This window comes from Ixodes scapularis, unplaced genomic scaffold (assembly GCF_016920785.2).
Source record: "Ixodes scapularis isolate PalLabHiFi unplaced genomic scaffold, ASM1692078v2 PGA_scaffold12__126_contigs__length_90152505, whole genome shotgun sequence".
In the NCBI taxonomy this organism is placed as follows: domain Eukaryota; kingdom Metazoa; phylum Arthropoda; class Arachnida; order Ixodida; family Ixodidae; genus Ixodes; species Ixodes scapularis.
In genome coordinates this window covers 48,165,569-48,184,340 of record NW_024609838.1, presented here as the reverse complement: position 1 = coordinate 48,184,340, position 18,772 = coordinate 48,165,569, and the positions used below count along the sequence as shown (strand labels likewise).

Sequence of the window (18,772 nt, the reverse complement as noted above, 5' to 3'; positions counted from 1 at the left end):
GTGGGCCTACTTTTTTGTTGAACATTTTGTTTTCCCGAGGCATTTGGCAGTATTTACGACATTATGTTTTTACAATAAACACTGAAAAAAAAAAAACAAAAAAAAAACGAATGTTAACGACGAAGCTTTGCGGAACTAAATGGTATGGGACCCCCTTTTCGGAGGTGCGATCGGGGACAGCTGGGTTTGGGTTGCGGGCTGGACGCCGCGAAGCGGCGTGTACTGGTTAAGTTTTGTAATTAGCAGCCGCATACTGTCGCCGCGAAGCGGCGTACGCAGGCCGGGGGGGGGGGGGGGGCTGTGTTAACAAGCTCCCCAGTGATACACGCGCCGTTCGAAAAGGGTGGCCCGAGCGGCATGAGCTCTCCGCGGAGTGCCTATAGCCATTTCCGTTCGAAGTGCATATCGGAGTGCGTACAGCTTTACTCTTTTGCTTTTTCTAGCTGTTCTATTTTTGGTAAGGGATTTCGCCACCACTAAAAAACGTGACATCTAAACTCTTTTTTTTTACATCACACAATCATAAACTTGAAAAGTGTGCCGGTTCGGCAAACGCGAAGACGCGCGTCTCTACGGCACAGCCAATAGCTTAGGCGAAAAATCCTGCTGCTCGCTCTTGTAACGTTTTCTCGCTCCCGCTTTATGAAACAAATCGGTGGCGAGCTGCTGTTGGGACAAGACGTCAGAACTAGCATGACCTGTGATTAACACTTTGGGACGGCGACTGAATGCTTGAATTGCCGTCAGACGGCACTTGAACGCTCCACAAAAGCGTCGTCAGAGGAGCGTCGGAGGACGGTGCCCAGAACATGCACACAGGTCCGCGGCACGACAATGTTTCTCACACTGCGGAGAGAGCCACAGGTTTTGAAGAGGATACGCTCTTTTCTAATAACGAAATAACACAGGGCAGAAGTATAGTTAGACTCAAGCGTAGCTTAGCAAGCACACGGTACACGGCAAAGTTTGAAACAGCAGCCCACTCCGCAGAATCAAAACAATGTTTCTTACCGTCGTTTGCACGAGTCATCCGTGCTGTCCTAAACTTGCGGGCGTAGGCACGACGCAACGTCTCTCGACTCTCGGTCATCGCTTGCTATTCTTTAAACACGGTCCTCGTAAGGAAGATAACTAAAATATCCGCTGAAATGGCTAAAACGTAAAAAGAAAGGAGATTTCTGAAGCGACTTCAACTCGAACGGCCATTCAACCTCAGCCCCAACCGAAAATGGTGGCAATAGCGATGGCCTTGCGCAGTCTTCAAGAGACTTTTTTTTTTTTTTTCTTCTAGAGCCAACGTTATTAAAACACAGTTGGGAAACTCGCCGTCGAAACCTGGGCCGCTGGCGTCCGCCGAGACCGAGCTAAATGCGACAACCGCGCCACTCTTTACCGTTTGTCTGTACCGTGGTCACCTTGAGCTTTTTGAAAGCCTGTTTTTGCGTAAAAACAAACGGAAAAGACTCTTTTTGTATGAAATTTATTGGGGTTTAGTACAAAAAGAGGAGCGCGTTATGTTTTTAAAATCTTTAGTTTGCAGGGTTTCTCGGCACAATTAATATTGTTTTTATACAACCATGCCTCAGCGGGGCTTTCAGGTAGCGCGTCCCGACCTAGGTGCATTTTAACTACGGCAGTTCAACGCGGCGCGTCCGCCGGGGAGACGGGGGTGGCACCCCTGTAACCTCTTCCACTGTATCTGTTAATAAAGCCAGAATAGAAGTCACGCGAAGTTCCTCAAGTGGCCGCTGCGGGAGAAAAGGTGGCGTTGTGTTTGTCATTAGCTCGGTGCTCGGAGACAGATTGGGGCCGCTTTTTCAAAGCTGTCTCTGTGGGAGTTTCCCAACTGAGTGTTTTAGTAACGTTGTCTAGAGCTAAACGATGCAAACCTTATTATATAAATAACAATAAGAATTTCACTACAATAAAAATGTAAAATATTAACAAAAATTTACTAAATACTAAATCTAAGGTTTTATTTAAACTTGAGATTGTTTCTTTTTTTTTTTTGTGCAAAACCGAAACTAACTCAAGCAACGTTTCCTGTGTCATATTTGTTTGCGCGCATTGTACGCACGCTCGTTGATGCGTCCGCGTGCATGCGTGTGTGCGTCTGTGCTTGTGCATGCGTGTGTGTGTGCGCGCGGGCGTGCGTTTGTGCGCGTGCATGCGTGTGTACGTGCCTGCGCGCGTGTATGTGTGTGCCCGCGCTCGCAAGCGTCTGTTTGTCCTTTCTATTGAGCTGCGCCAGAAAGACGACCAATAGACCAATCTCACCTGCCCGTTTGACTACGCCACCGCTGCCGCAATGCATCGAGGGAGCTTTAGTAGAGTGTACTAGAATACTTGGGCAGTGTTGGGACCGAAGGGGCTCGCCTGTACCGCGTGGTATTGATCGCGACAGGTGTCGCGTCCGGCGCCTTATCCGGAAGGTGTGCGCATGCGCGGCTGCACGCGCGAAAATGTGAATCTTTGGTGCCGCTTTGGTGGAGTGCACATAGGATTTCTGATACAGCTACGACCTGCCAGCGGTCGTACCGCGGCATCAATTACGCTGCGGCACGATCGTTAGCAAGATGATGCTTCAATGTGTTGGACGGTACAAGCTACATTACCCTTCCTTTACATAAAAACAATTGCGACTTTAAAAAAGCGGTTTCGGTTAGTCGGATGGTGAGCATTTTAAATGAAATGCCCATTTCCTTGGTCGCAAATGCCGAACATTAGATATTTGAAAGGCATATCTAAAACTCGGAAGCAGTTTTTTTTTTTTTTCCTATCTTGTTTTATAACGGAACGAAACGGCACATACTAAAGTTCGAGATTGTTTTAGTATGTTTTTAATACCCCAGGTTTACTTCTCTGTCTTCTTTTCTGACCGTCTTCTTTTTCTTGACCTTAATCAGCTCGCTTCACTTGTCACTCATTCTTGTGTCTATTTATGCGACGAACCACCCAAGCGACGGTCGCAAAGGAGTGAGAATCTATTTCTTCGTGGCTGCCACGACCATCCGACAATCACCCGACGTTCACTTGTAAGAAATGGCTTAGAAGCCGTGACAATTTTTATCACGCGTTTTAACATTTAACTTAAGTTCAAAAACTGAGACAATGTGGGCTGAACAAGCTATGCTTTATAAGATTCAAAGAAAACAAGAAACTATTTCACATCCTTTTGAGCAGAAAACATGAGCACACATAAGTCAGGCAAGGAAAAAGTTGTAACAGTTTACAGCACGGCATTGAAATAATGGCTACAATGTGCAGGCATACATGGTTACAATATTCAGCGCATTATCCTCTTGAGGGTAAACCACCTGAAACCTACACGCTCACAACAATACATTTAACCGACAGCTGCTTTCTGACAACCAGGTAAGTCTCGCTTGAGCTGGGTATTCGAAGGGAAAGACCCATGGTTCCACAGGGGGCGTATCTGGTTCACGCATACATTCAGGGTGTTTTTGTTTTATTCTTTACAGGACTTAACATATTTTACAAAAAAAGGATGTCGCAGATATGTGGATGCCGTCTTTCGTTATATCTGTAGGGCTCGGTGGACAATGAATGGGTGAATAACCGTTGCAATGTTTAATAATGAATCAAGATCTTTTAGCTAACTTGTTTATTAACGGCTTAATTGGCCATGGTGCAATTGCAGTTTTAAAAGGAGTCATTATTAAAGGCAAACACAATTTCGACAATTCGCGAAAAGACAACGAAGTTCGCAAAATTAATAGTAAAAGTTTGCCTTTCTTCGCTTGATTCAGAAACCGCGTTATGAAAATAATACATAGAATAGTAACTTAGTCGTCTTGATGTGTGACGCCGGCGAGTCCACCGAAGAAACGCTGTCGAGTTAGTGACGAGGGGACAGAAACAACTGCGTCATTCTTCTACGCATCAATATCAGCACAATCCCATTCGCGCTTTCAGCGCGCAGTTTTTTTAATTAAGTGAAGAATGGCAAAATTTTAGCGATGAATATCTCAGGACAGAACGAGCGGGTTGGTAGAGATAATTAAGCTTGAGGAAGAAACAAAATTGGACGGACCAACACAACAAAAACGAACGCCTTGTTACTTTCGCTCAAAGCTCGTTGTTTGTTCGCGAACTTTTTAAATTAGGTTGGCCTTTAATGATGGCTCCCTTTAAAGCTGCAATTGCAACATGGCCCATCAAACATTTCATTCACCCTTTGCCTACCGCAAAAATTTAAAAAAAAGAAAAGATTTGAAAATCTTGATTTTTTTTACGTGCCCTATACTCGGTTTCACCTTGTGTTGTACCGCAGGAAAGGCTACAAGCGCGAGCTCCTTGCTCTAGGGCACATCTCGGCGGCACGAGCTCCCGTGCACCAAGGGGAGCTGCCAACGCTATGAGCTCGCGCTCCTAGCTTTCGCTGCATGCACCGCTCAAAGAGAAAAAAGAAAAAAAGAAAAAAAAGGCGGGCTGCGCGAGCCGGATAACTCGACTACAGCGCCGCCACGAACTGTCAATACACGCGCCCTCACGAGCTCCGGTTGCCGAGCCGCTCCGGTCCCAACACTACCCAAGTATTTTAGTACACTGTAGCTTTAGTCTTTCTGCACGTGCGACAACCCAGCTGGAGCTCTGCGCGTGTGGAGCATGAGGCGGCACGAGCCGTCTTGTGCACTGCTCCCTGCCTCCTGCGAACTAAAGTTATGGCGGCATCACGTATGCGCCGAACGCTTGGTGAGATCGGTCTATTGAATGTCCCTCGCCACTGTTAAAAACGCACTTATTTATTATTATTATAATGATTATGATTATTGTCGTTGTGATTGAAGCATTGCCCTGAGTTTTGAGACTCAGGACCATAGAATTGTCTATAGGCGGCTGTAAGAAAATTTATTGGTTCCCTGGCTTTAGACACAGGGCCCTAGTCTTTTCTATAGCTGGCTGTAGCTGTATTTATAGATTTCTAAGGCCGACTATACAAGGCTATTGGAGGTGATAGCCTGTCATTTAATTTTCCATATACGACCATAGACCATTTTTCATGGGATGTCTTGGACTGGTTTATTATGGGTTCTGCCTCTTTGTGTCTGTGAGTTATTGTGCATGTAATCATATTCTCAAATGAATATTTTTCCTGGGTTGACATGGTCATGTGACAGGTTCTAGCACCACGTCATGAATATTTGTCGAACATTATTACTTTATTTCGATTTCATGCGTTTTCAGATATAAACTCGAGACTAACTGAATTTCTTGTTGTACACTTCCCTCATTAGATATTTATAAAAAACTCAAATATTGAGCCTTTCTCCATGGTTTCAAATTTCTGAGTGAGGAGTAATTTTTAAGGAAATTAAACATGAACTCATATATAAAATTTTGTTTGCAAACATAAAAATTGCATTCCAAAGAGGCACTTTATTATCAGCTATTTGCATGAATTACAACTAACATAATAAAAAAGAAGACTGCAAACAAGCGTTGGGGTTCAAGCAGAAATCTAACCTGTACGTTATGAAGAGAGCCATCTATAAGTTTTCCAAAACCTTTTCATATTATTTATTTAACACCCTTCTTCCACACCCTTCTTACACCCTTCACTAAATGGAGGGTGAAACCGGAAACAGCGCGCCTTTTGGTAAAATTAGGAGGGTGTATTACTAGATTTAAAGGTGATGAAAAAGTTTAGCCCAGGGTGTAAGCTGCTACAACACCCCTTTTACACCCTTAAAAGTGTGAAAACTTGTACTGTGTACCTCCGGTACGGAGTCTGATACTCGCGGAATGTAGTGGAAGCGTATGCGTTAAAATAAAACCTAATAGAAGAATCGCGACAAATTTTCAACCTCAATGTTTTCCTTCGATGCTTTTCAATCTGAGAAGCTTGCAAGCACTGCATGTTCTCCCTTTAGATGATGAAAAGAAGACATGTGCATTGACTTATTTGTACTATTCCAAAATAAAACAAGAAAAAAACTTCGTTTAAGGAAGGGTTCACGTCATTTTTAACAAAGTCAAAGCAGCTTGCTTTTTTTTACTGATACTGTCGATATGTTTTATGATTGTAATTCAAGTCGTACAGCTTGCTGCAAGAGGAACTGGTGCAGGGCAATACATGCAGTTATAGTAAAAATGGCATTATTGGAGCTCCTAGCGCATTGAGAAGTTAAAAGTAAGGTTTGAATGAACGGCTGCTTTCCCATTATTGAATAAAGTTGAAGCAAAACAAAAATGAACGAAATTGCTCAAATAATTATCAGTATTTCCAAATAACTTACCCAAGGTCTCGTTTACATATTAAAAAGTATCCGCATGCGGGTTGTCATCGAAAAGATATGCCCGCATACACACACGCATAACCCTCTTCCTCGAGCATTGTTGGTAATCCAACTCTATCGATGACTCCAGTTTTCTTCCGTATAAGTTGACGACGTCCAAGGCTCCACATAAGTTCACTCGTTTATCTACTATCGAGTTTTTCTCAAGAGCTTGGCTCACAATAGGCTAGAAGGTTTTCCGTAACCTCAACCGAGTCATCGTGACGTCAAGGATGACTGGCCATCATCAGCTCTTTCTGAACTATGCAGCTGAGTATATGACGCACAAGCACCCAGGCAGCACAAAAAATGGTTCCAATATTGGTCTGACGTTGGCATTTTGGAAAACGCCACCTGATCCAATGGTGGTCCAACATTGGTGCCAATGTTGGACCACTGGTTTGCCAACGTTCTAGCCCACGTTGGACCAACGTGGTTTGCGCTTTTTTATCCAAAATTGGCATAGAAGTTTCACCGTTGGCTGAACCAACAACGGCATCCAACACCTTACACACTGGCTCTTCCAACATTGGCTTAAATATTGGCTATTCGAATATTGGCATCCAGTTTAATACAGTGGCAAATTTTTGCATCCATTGTCTATGACATTATTGGATGCTATTTTTCAGCCAGTGTTTCAAGCAGTGCGACAAAAGCAGTGCAGTGAACCAAGCAAGTATCTTGCCCATTTTCCTCAAGCACTGTTTTCTGTCTGATACTAAACTCTAATAAATGCGGATATGTGACCATATTTGGACACTTTAGAAATCATTAAAGCATGCAAATAAATTGTTCATAAAGTTTGACAGTTCATAATTTGTTTAAATGAAATAAAAATATTTAAAACATTGTGCGACCAGGGGGGCTTGGGCAGACTCGGTGGCAGGGTCGGCGGCAGGCTCGGTAGTGGACAGGGCAGTGGCTGGGTGAAGGGCTGGGCAAGGGGATTCCACACAGGGGCCTGACCACAGGATTATGAAAGAGACAGAAGCGGGGGTTGGATTCAGGCGAAGGGTTTTAGAGGCTCTCAGTTCTCTTACGCTTGTTAACAATGAATATCAAAATAAAACATAGCTTCATTATTAATCGCCGCCCTTTAATTAACTATTCGATTAATCGGTTCAGTAGCTCTTCAAGTATAAAATCTGGGAAAGGCCTACCGACTTTTTGTGTTTACTTTTCCATATTATAAACTTTTTTTCCAGTGAATAATTTTCATTATTTAGTATATGAAAAAACTTAGTACTGACTTCTAAAATAAATAGATGCGCAGGTAAGACACCGGGACCGGCTTGCTGAATACAGTGTCTCAGCTGTGACTGGGTGAAAGAAAGCACTGTAAAGGCTGGAACGCGCAAGCGTCTTGAGTCGAGATTTGAGTCCCGTTCAGTTCGTACGCTGTCTTTGAGTGTGCTTTCTCTTCCCCCGTCTCAGCTGAGAGGCTGTTTCTAGCAAGACGGCCCAGGCGCTTACTATTGTTGTGTTCGTCCGACCTGTCCTTACTCAAAGCTCGATCGATCTAGATTCAGATATATATAGTGATTTAAAAAAAAATATTCGAATAGTACGAAGGTTATTTTATCAATTGCTAATTGCTTAGCTCTAATCTTGCAATATCATGGCGTCCAGCTTTAAGAAGTTTTAAAAATTATAATCTCGCCATTTAAGTTCACACCGATATTTCTACACGTAAGAACATGAGAGTTGAACAAAATTTTATGCTTGAATCAATCAAGAATTTAAAATAAATCATGCACATAAAATAGCTTGCCGTGTAAAGACAATTAGTGGCAATTACACTCGCAGAGCGCGGTGACATAGCTGACACTCAACTTGCACCCAACAAGCCGAACCTTGTCAAATAAGGACTACTCAAACGCTCTGTGGTCTTCGGCTTTGGGCATACTGGGAGGACTTTTTACTACAGCACACATCTGCCGCCAAAATGACTGCCATATTTTTGACAAGAAAAATGAAATAAAAATAACTTCGAGCACAGAAATAACCAATCAGAATGCCTCTCACGGTCTATTAGAATAAAAAGCACTACAAATGGCGCTGTACAGGGCCTTTCGGGGTGATCGCTGTGGATTACGCGCAGAACTCGTCGGAAATTCCTGGGACAGAGTACGACACGGTTCAAACGGATCGGAAAGTGAGAAAACGTACATTGCGTAGCGAGAATACCCATTCCCAATGGTGAAGAGGACCTCTCCTTGCCACTCACATGGAAGAGAAAGCGGTCCGTCGTGACTTCGTACCGTCGAAGGTAGTGGTCACATATATGCCCAGAACAAAGGAAGATCACCGGTGTGTAGGCGCTGCCGAAAGAATATCCATGGTTTTTCGCAATCCGCATGTTGAAGATCGCGCTTTGAAAAAACCTTAATCGCGCTTTGAAAAAATACTATTAAATTGACAATCGCTCGAGCAATTTCAACTTGTTGAGGTAAACCGAACACGCCCAAACCAGCCTATTTCAACATGCTGCCACTATTAAGCCAATGGTGTTGTGAGACTAACACACTTTGACCATTATATGCCGCCGTGTTTTTGAAATGACGATGAACGAATGGTACTAACAGCAAAACATTAACCATTATAAGCTCGTGTTTATCCAACATTGGCAAGCCAATGCTGCAGACAAGCCAACGATGTCCATTTCGTGCCAGTCCCCATCAAAAATTGGAATGCCAACGGCACGGACAGCCCATCGTCGACCATTTTATTCCAGTGTTCATCCAATGTTGGCAAGCCAAGGGTACTCAAAGGCCAACATTGTAAGGTTTACGCCAGTAGTCATCCTATATTCGCAAGCCAATGGAACTGACAGGCCAAGATTGCCTATTTTATACCAGCGTTCATCCAATATTCGCAAGCCAATGGAACTGAAAGGCCAGCATTTTCCGGTTTACGCCACTATTCATCCAATATTTACAAGCCAATGGAACTGACAGGCCAAGATTGCCCATTTTATACCAGTGTTCATCCAATATTCGCGACCCAATGGAACTGACAGGCCAACATTTTCCATTTTATGCCATTGTTCATCCAATATTCGTAAGCCAATGGAACTGTCAGGCCAACATTGTCCATGTTTTGCCAGTGTTCATCCAATATTCGCAAGTAAATGGAACTGACAGGCCAAGATTGCCCATTTCATGCCAATGTGCTTACAATATTGGTTGGTCATTGAAGAAGCTGGGCCATCACTGAAGATGCTATATTATGGCATAGACCACATTGGGAGCAGATTGGCTAAAGTGGACCATCATTGGACCTTTTTTTTTTGTCAATGCTCTTCCAATATTGGCCCAACACCTTGCGCTGCCTGGGCAAATGAACAGACGCGATCAAGCCACGAAAGGCAGGGTTGGCTCACTTGCTCTAGCAGAGGCATAGCCGCGGCATTCCCTTCACTGACCAATGCTTGTTGAAATAAATCGCTCTCAAGCTAGAATCTGGACACAGACTAAATATTCGTTAACCCTAAATCGGCACCATTTGTAAGGTTGGATATCTCAAACTTATTAAAGATGCCCCAAACTGGATTAACCTACTTAAAACATAAAAAAGCCCTTAAAAAAAATTACACGCGCAGGTGTTTGTAAATTGGCAGGAAGACAAACACAAAAAGGTTGCTTTCAAATCTGCTAGAAGTTTATTACACACAGCATGTCCCGTAGATAAGTGGAAACATGGAAGCGCTCTGCGAAATGTAAAAAGGTGCTTCTAAGTTTTTATACAGCTGAGAAGATTGCAAAGCATAGAAGAACAGGGGTAATCATAAGGTATACATTGCCTATTCTCCCGGAAGCTGGAAAAATAATATCCCCGAAATTTTACCTGCAAACGCTTTTCATTGGCGGTAACAATCAGTTCGTCGAAAGATGTTTCAATGACAGACTGTTTTATAAACAGCTACTATGAGTAGCCTTTTCTTTTTTTTTTTTTTTTTGCAAGCTTAGATCGTCGCCGCAAATTTCTTGTTGGGTGGGCCACGTGGGATAACGTTTCTGTAATGAGCCGTTCTCAGCCGGCAGTCCCTTCCACGCCGCGAAGCTGCGTGGAAGGGACTGCCGGCCAATGATCGACACACCCACGAAAAAATGTCTTCGCAGTGTGAAATTCGCGTAACGAGTGTCGGTGATATGTTAGTGTCGACAAAACCGGTCCATCAAACGTGCATTCACGAAAAGTCGCCTATGACAGATGTTTCCACGAAATGCCGAGAGAACAAGAAACTAAGTATTGTCCCGTATAATGGGCTCATGATTTCGGCCAGATATTTGGACGTGACTGCGGGCAGACTTTAGGGGAAATTATTTTCCCGTCTGCCGGGAGAATAGACAGTGCCTGATTCTATAAAGAATCTTGAAGAGTACCCGTAGAACAGCGGTGACTCGTTTCCAATAAGTCGGCTTCAGTGCACTTACCATAAACTTAGCGGACTTGAACGATGTATTCCGTGATATATGTTGATACGGGCACTGCAGAAGAACGTCGCAAAAATGGGAAGAAAGGGGTGCGTTAAGATTCATTTAGCACAATGCGGCGGGAGCAGTCATTTGCCAAACGCACACTAAACGCGTCACAAACATTTCTTAGGCTTCTTTGAAGAAGTCGCTTGTTGCTGTTATACGCAAAGGACCTTTCAAATACTGGTTGCCTTGGATACGTTGTCACTGACAAAATCTGCAGCAGCCCCGCAGGTCGCAGCATAGCACAAAACAAACTAGGCCAGGAAGCAGGCATTCCGGGATTGGAAAAAGCGACTGCGTCATCTGGGATACCTTTACAACGTGATCACGCTCCTGAAGTTACCCGCGCCCAGAGAGCGGAGTCAAGTGATAAAAAAGTCTCCTATTGACATGGTTCGGCGAGTTCGCACATTCTTCCACCCTTTCAGCTTAGGAAGAGAGGGGAAAAATGGGGAAGGGGTAGGAAAGTAACAGCTCCTTCAAGGTCAAAAGGGGGTTGCGCTCACAAAGGCTTATCTTCAGGTGTATCCCAACAATGAACACAACAAGAGGATTTGTGACTTACATCTTTTTGAAAGTTCGACCCAAAGTTGATAGTGCAGTGGATGTTATCCGTGGCCTTTGCCATCGGGAGGTACCGCGCTCTTTCTTATCTCTTTCCCTTGGAGAATGCGGTCACGTGATCTTACCCGGAGACACGATTGGCCTAAAACGAGCATAGCGTCTACTCTGCTGGTAATACCGAGTGAACAGGACAGCTCAATACTTCCAAAAAGAACTCCGTAGCCCGAAAATGGCCCCCAAAACGGGAAGCTTGAAGATCCTAATAAAAATGAAGAATTACTTGCGACCACGTAATTGACCGCGACTACGTTGATTGACCGCGTTCACTCTGCGAAAATTTGAGCGCGGGACTCTCGAGCAGCATTAGCTTGTTGTTGATGCAGGACGCTGCTTTATCGTTGAGAATCCTTTGCCGTGCGAACGCGAAAACGTGTCGGGCCGGGCGTACTCTACGCAGCAGTGCTTGTCAGCAACGGCCCGCGCAGCGTTGCAACCTTTTTGTTATAATCGATATATGAGAGACGTCATGTTTAAGGCGCGTTCACACTCTTGCAACCGAGTACGACCGAGAAAGACTTCTTGGGACCGGATGCACTGAGCGGAGCTGGTCCTAAGAGATCGCAAAAGGCTTAAAAACCGGTTTGGTCTCTCTCGGTCGCACTCGGTTGCAAGAGTGTGAACGGGCCTTTAGGCTCATCCAAAACACGAAGCCCAAAAGATCCAATCATATCCGATCCAAGCACAAGCTGATCGGGGCGCGTGGCTAGTGTGGCGGTGTACAAAGCTGGGTGCATTGATACACCTATAAGATTTTAAGGTGGAGGATGGTGGGTGTACAAGTACACTGGTTGGGTAACGGAGGGTGCATCTTCCAGCAAAGAGGTGCATGTGCGCCCAATGCACCCGACTACAACATTTTTTTCTGAGAGTGCAGTTGGGAAGTAAATATGCGGAGCACTAACCAAAAAAACGCGGATGTGGTATTCGCGCTAAAAGTGCCGCGCAGCGACAGAGGAATATTGTTAGCGCGAAGATGACATCGGCGCTGTTTTCTTATTTTATTTTCAAAGAACGAGGGGCAAAATATTTTCCCACTTCTGGTAATGTTTCAAATGAACATACCACACGACAGCGCTAGTTAAGACTTTCAAGTCTAACGAAAAGAAAACGGAATAAAACGGTGATCGTTTGCTTGCGCTAACAGTGTTCGCGCGAGGCATGCACTACAATCCCACCAACCACTCGCTTATGATGCTTCTGTCGCTGCCCGTCGTCATGCCAAAGTTTCGTCAGCGTGATGGAAGTTAAAATTTTTGGTGTCCCTTCGGCGCAACTGAAAATCAACACTTCTGGCCAGACATTTGTCGTCTGTGTTTATGTCTTCGGCGGCCAAGCTGAAAATCAGCACTTCTGGCCGAGCACTTGCCGGCAGTGTTTATGTCCCCTGCGGCCAAGTTGAAAATCAGCGCTTCTGGCCAAACGCCTGCCGGCCGTGTTTATGTCCCCTGCGGCCAAGTTGAAAATCAGCGCTTCTGGCCAAACGCCTGCCGGCCGTGCTTATGTCCACGGCGGCGAAGCTGAAAATCAGCACTGATGGCCAAACACTTGCCAACCGCCTTTATGTCTCCGGCGGCCAAGCTGAAACTCAACACTTCTGGCCAGGCGCTTGCCGGCACTGTTTATGTCTCCGGCGGCCAAGCTAAAAACAGCTAGTTTGTGGCCGGACTCTTGCCGGCCTTGTTAATGTCTCATTTGGCCAAGAACTTAAAGTGGCCAAGCTGTCCAGTCACTGGCCAACCGTCGGCCGATCGAAAGTCACTTTTTGGTGCTGCTTGGGTACTCGTTTACAGGAAAGGCTTTTGTGTTCTAAAGTGAGCTGAAGTGGTAAATGACGCTTGCCATTGAAACACTCACATTTACATTTATTTTTATTTTTCCCTTGCATAATTTTTTGACTATCTTACACTTCCTTATATCAATTTTGTGTTCTTACCTTTCTCTACTCCTTTCTATTTTTTTTTGTTATTCCGTTCATTACACAGTATAGCAAACCAGCAGGTGACATCATTGTTTTAAGAAACGACTACTTCTCTCTACAAAAAAGCAAAACTCAAATATATTTCTTGATATACGAGTATTCCGAAATCGAGAATGTTTAGTGGGCCCTGTTCTGTTAAGATCATACCACCTTTTTGGAGCCCACCTTTGTAGAGCCCCTATGATGCTTGTGTTATTCGAAGAGAGGAGATGCAGGTCAATTTGTATCTGGCAGTAGATCGTGTACATGCCCACATTCCCATATAATAAAGAAGAAACTACAAATGTTCTACTCGTTTTAGTATTCATACACGACTCCATTTTAGTTGAAATTATATGTGTAAAGCAAGTCGTCCGCTCCTTGCACAGGAGTGGCAGTGACGTCAGAAAGAAGTCGAGCTTTGATTGGCCTTGATTGAACGGATATTGAGTAGACCTCAATGCTACTCATGCCTCGAGGTCTACCAACTATATTTTAAACACCCAAAAAGGGCTGGGTGTTTTGAAATCATCGCAATCTTTGTGTAAGAAGCAGATAAACTTGCGCTCCGCATTGGAAAGCAATGCCTCTTTTCAGCGAGACTCTCTTTGAACAATTTGAATGGTTTCATTAGGTCGAAACAACTCGACACGCACGCAGTGCACACAGTTTTTGACTAGGAAAAGGCGCTTGTGCTGAACTAGACGCTCACAGGAGTAAACAATATAGCAGCTATTACAATAAGAATGCAGGTATCTCCAACTTGTTTTTGAGGAATATTGCTGTGTAACGTAAATCTCACAAAAAGTTACTTGATACGCAACAAGGTCGCAATGGTGCTCTTTGGTGCTGAAAGGAAGAATATTTCTGGAATAAAATCAGAAACAAGAACGTGCTTTTATAGTTTCAGTACATTGTAAACAAACTCGTAACCTTTTTTTTTTTTTTTTTTTGTTTTCTTAAATCTTTCGACATGCTTTTTTTTTAAGGTGGCAGGGGAGGGGACAAGTGGTAGGTCCGTTATCGCGACCTATATACGGTGTCCAGAATTTGAAACCTTTTCCTTTGCTTCATATATATCAACCTCTGGAACGTCCGATATTCCGTCCATCCAATACTCGTCGCCGTTCTGTTCTGTATCTTGACCCATGAACATACTTGTAATTATTACGAAGAATACATTTGTCGCGCGTTGTCCTACGTTGGAGCTTATACAACTAAGCCAATGGTAGTATATCCTGAATCGGAAGACAGCAGAGTTCGGTCGCACATAAAAAAAGCTCGAGCGATGACCGAGAGAGTTCTTAATTTTTCGGCTCATTATTTTACAACTAGTTCTACTTCAAATGCAGAATGCAAATGATAAAAAAAAAAAAAAACAAGAGTCGTTCCACCATATTGAATCATTTGACGGGCAGATTTTTGTGTCAACTAGTGACTGTTCTTCTTTTAAAATTGTTTTGAATTCTGCACTAGTTCTTGGTTCAGCGCACTCTTAAATATCTCGTGTCTACTCGTCTTCGGTTAGGGCTTATTTCGGCAAGGTTAATTTTCAGAAGACAAATTCGGTCGCGTTCTTTAGTAGTTTTTTTCTTTTTTTTTTTGGGGGGGGGGGGGTGGCATTACGCAAGTTAGTTTTAAAGAGCACGGTGTGAGTGCGATATTTAAAAAAATATACTGTGCTTTCCCGATATTTCTAAGGTCTTTGATGAAAGTACTGCCGCTCCAGGTGTGAACGGGAGTTTATTACCGGCTCTCAAACCGCGCATTCAGAAAATGCGTAGGTTCCCCATCTTCTAACGTTTAAAATGGCCAAAAGGGATGTGATTTTGTTCGGGGTTCAACAAGTTCCCGAGCCTCCGCATTTTTTTTTTTTTGTTCATCCGCATGGCTACACTCGAGTGGTGCATTGGAGTATTAGTCCCAATCTTAGACGATGAGGGGTCGGATTTATGAATGGCACTCGATGTGTGAGAACTGTTTAGCCTCATCGCGGCCAGCTCGTTGCCGTGGATGCCCGTGTGTCCCGTCGTAATTCAGATCCAAACTTTCGTCTCGTGTACTCGTACTAGCTTCCAAGCCCTGCCGCAAATGCGGTTTCGTATACGACAGGTGTCTCCAAACCCCGAACTGCGGAGGCCTTCCCACCGGCATCCGTCTGGTCGACTTCCTTGCAACGACGCCTGGCCCGCGGCCTATTTCAAGAAAAACATTATATATATCTTATATTTACATATATCTTTGTCATGTTCTTCCGAGGGGATGAGGGCATGTCGAAAGACGAAGCGACACATAAGTAGACGAACGAAGATTTATTTACTCACAAGCACAAAAAAAAGCAGAACAGAAAACAAAATTATAAGCAGAAGCGAAAGGAGAAAAAAAAAATAGAGTGGTTAAATAGCTACAGTCAGACAGCCTCGGTCGCGCGCTGGGAACACTCACACTCTCGAGCGTCGATCTTGCTTGGAACGGAACGCGGCCTTGTCCTTCGATGTTACGGGTGTGGGTCCAAGCTCGCTAGGAGCTCTGGGCCTTCCAGCATCGGTTCGATGGTGTCGCTTGACCGACCAGGTACGCGGCCTGGGTTGACAGGAGTGTTGCGAGGACACCCCTTCGCGTCCGCCTTCGAGCTCGAAGTCCAATGCTCCGGGCTTCTGGTGCGAGCAGCAGGCACGACGTCACTCCGGCTTGATGGCGGCGAGAAGACCTGGAGCGGAGCCAGGGTTCACCAGGAGGGAAGCCTGGGCTGCCGGGAGCGTTCCCGTGTCAGCTGCCGCCCTTCAGGTTCAGTCGTCGAATGTCCTGCGCGAGCTTCTTCTTTCCCTTTTGCTCGAGCTTATCATTTCCCTTTCGCTCGAGCTTGCCCCCTTCTTCGTCTTCCGCTTTCACCTTCACTTCAGGAACGTGACAATCTTATATTTTCTGACGAAAATATAAGCCCGTGTAAAAGACGGCGCAGCGTCACTCACCTTGCTATTGGATTTGGTCATCGTCCATCTGATAGGTGCGTGTCATATTTGTTGCACATTGTCAGCACCGCCGTCTTCGCGTATTGTCATCATCAGTCGAACCAATATCGTTCAGCCCTCTCCAAATATGCCAACGTTCATATGCACTTTGATTTATTCCCGGCGAGTTTCTGTCTTACAGTTATTGCATAATGCCACAATTATCTAAATAATAAATTATGCAATAATATAAATTGCATTGCTCTCAAGTTCGTTACAAGCATGTAGGTTTTTTATCAATATACCTTTATATATTTATTTAGGTAGTTTGATTCCACTTAGATTTTTGTATTTAAATGCGTACCTAGCTACATTTGCTTATTGCTACTCCGCATTTCAAGGGTAATAACTTTGACTGAACGTTGCAATACAAAATCATGCCTTGACAACAACACAAAGTTATTTCACAAATTAAAAACTCGAAGTTCATGAAGAGAGCACAAAACTGACGACATGGTTGGTCGAACAGTTTGAATGTCCAGCAAGGCATTTCTACCTTTTCCCTTTGCCCGCATGTGTCTCGCTATCTATTGATATTGACGATACATTCAACTCGGGAATGGCACACGCTCGTGAAAGAGACGAACGTAAGTAGACGACTCGTCAGAATCGGGCTCGATTATAGATATAGCGTAACGAACTACTCGTCTAAAGGTGCAGTTACGCTGCCTAAGCACCATATAAAATTCCGATGGCAGACAAGGGCTGACACGCGGTTGATACCTGTGTGATGGCCCTGTCATGTCTGTAATACAAAATATATATATGTCAAGCAGCGCAGCCACTGAACACACCGAAACTATCGATGAGCCACATGAACCCCTTCAAAACGCAAGGTTATGACGAACCCGGCAGCTTGCGGATGCGGTCGGCAGGAGCCGAAATTTCTCGAACTCCTGCCAGGTAAAAGAAGAAAACAGACGCTGATGTTAGGAAGTTTCGTGACGTTAGGAGGTTTCTACGAATGTTGTAATATTCGTTGAAGTTTTGAAGACTCCTTTCGAGCACATATGCGGAATGTTACCCTACTTATTGAACATGCATGCCTTCAGATTTAAATCAAAGACAACATTCCTAAACTCAACTGCCAACGCAGGAGTCAGGTATGACCCTTTCCGCCTAAGAAGGTGAAATATGAAAGAAGTGAGCGTAGTGGTAGGAAGACAGAGGTGGAAGAAAAAGTGAAAGATGAAAGAAAGCATAAGGAGGCGACCGACTGAATCATCCTGGCCAGGCCTTACCAGGACTTTGTCTATGGAAAGCAGGGGCTGAAGTGGGCTGTTGCCTTGCTCAGGGGGCTTCGAATGGTCCGAACCTACCCCAGGCTTGGCTCAACCACCAGGATGTCTTTTCCTTGGACACAGTAAAGCCAAGCACAACCATACGCTGGTGGGGGAACCCACATGGCTTAGGGTTTGTGGTGACCCCACTCACCGAATATCTGCTTTCAGAGGTGCTACCTGCGGTAAAGCATACCTGTTTCACATTTTTACTTTATTTTTGGGTTTGAACATTTTCACAGGCTGTCTTGGAGAAAAAAACATGTTGCTTAACTGCACGCCGGGCATCTGAAAATGATTTCATTATTGCGTCATATTTTTTGATCCTATCAAGAAGTGGCTTCTCAACGGCATATAAAGAAGCGGAAGATTCTGGTCCCTCGACCTTCGAGATACAGTCGTATTCAGTGAGTGCCGCCATGCAGAAGCTATGCTAGTGTTTCACTTTCGCTGCATGGTGAGCGCTTCGGTGCAGACCCATATGTTCTCTCATGGCTTGAGAAAGCGGACGATGTTGGACAAGAGCCAACTGTATGTAGGACTGAGGAACTCAATTGAATCGTTCTACTTGTTCATTAGATTGGAGAGGGTAGATCGAAAACTTTGTATGTGTTATCGTGAGTGTGAACTGAGAAGGATGAAGGAGGAAGGTTTAAAGAAGCGTGTGAGCGTGGTACGTTGATCTATTTGGGGGCGAAGCTCCTCGGCGTCTAGCCTTGTCCGTTCGTCCGTCCGTCCGTCCGTGCGGCGTCCGTGCTCACATAAAAATAAAAATAAAAATGTTTGCGCAGTGGACAGGATTCGAACCTGTGCGGGGAGACCCCAATGGATTTATAGTCTATCGCCTTAACCACTCGGCCACGACTGCGAGACGTGTAGGGGGCTCTGAGATGTGGTAGTAACTCAAGAGCTGGGGTTTCTGTCATGGATAGAACGTTGCATATAGCCGATCAACGTTTATACACAAGAGGGCGCTGCAATCAAATGCGTATATAATCGCGTTAAACTTTGCACGCATTGGCTCCACGTTTATAGACGAGAGGGCGCTGCGGTCATATGCACAAATGCGTATTAACCACGTTCCATAAAACACATTCTCTTCGTGACATGGACCGTCGAC

The 18,772-nt window shown here is 44.6% G+C and overlaps 1 non-coding gene across 1 annotated transcript; it reads right to left on the bottom strand.

The window, feature by feature from the left end:
* Positions 1 to 18,438: 18,438 nt before the first annotated feature.
* On the bottom strand, positions 18,439 to 18,520 carry Trnay-aua. Its single transcript has one exon. It is a non-coding gene; the product is annotated as a tRNA-Tyr (tRNA).
* Positions 18,521 to 18,772: the final 252 nt, after the last annotated feature.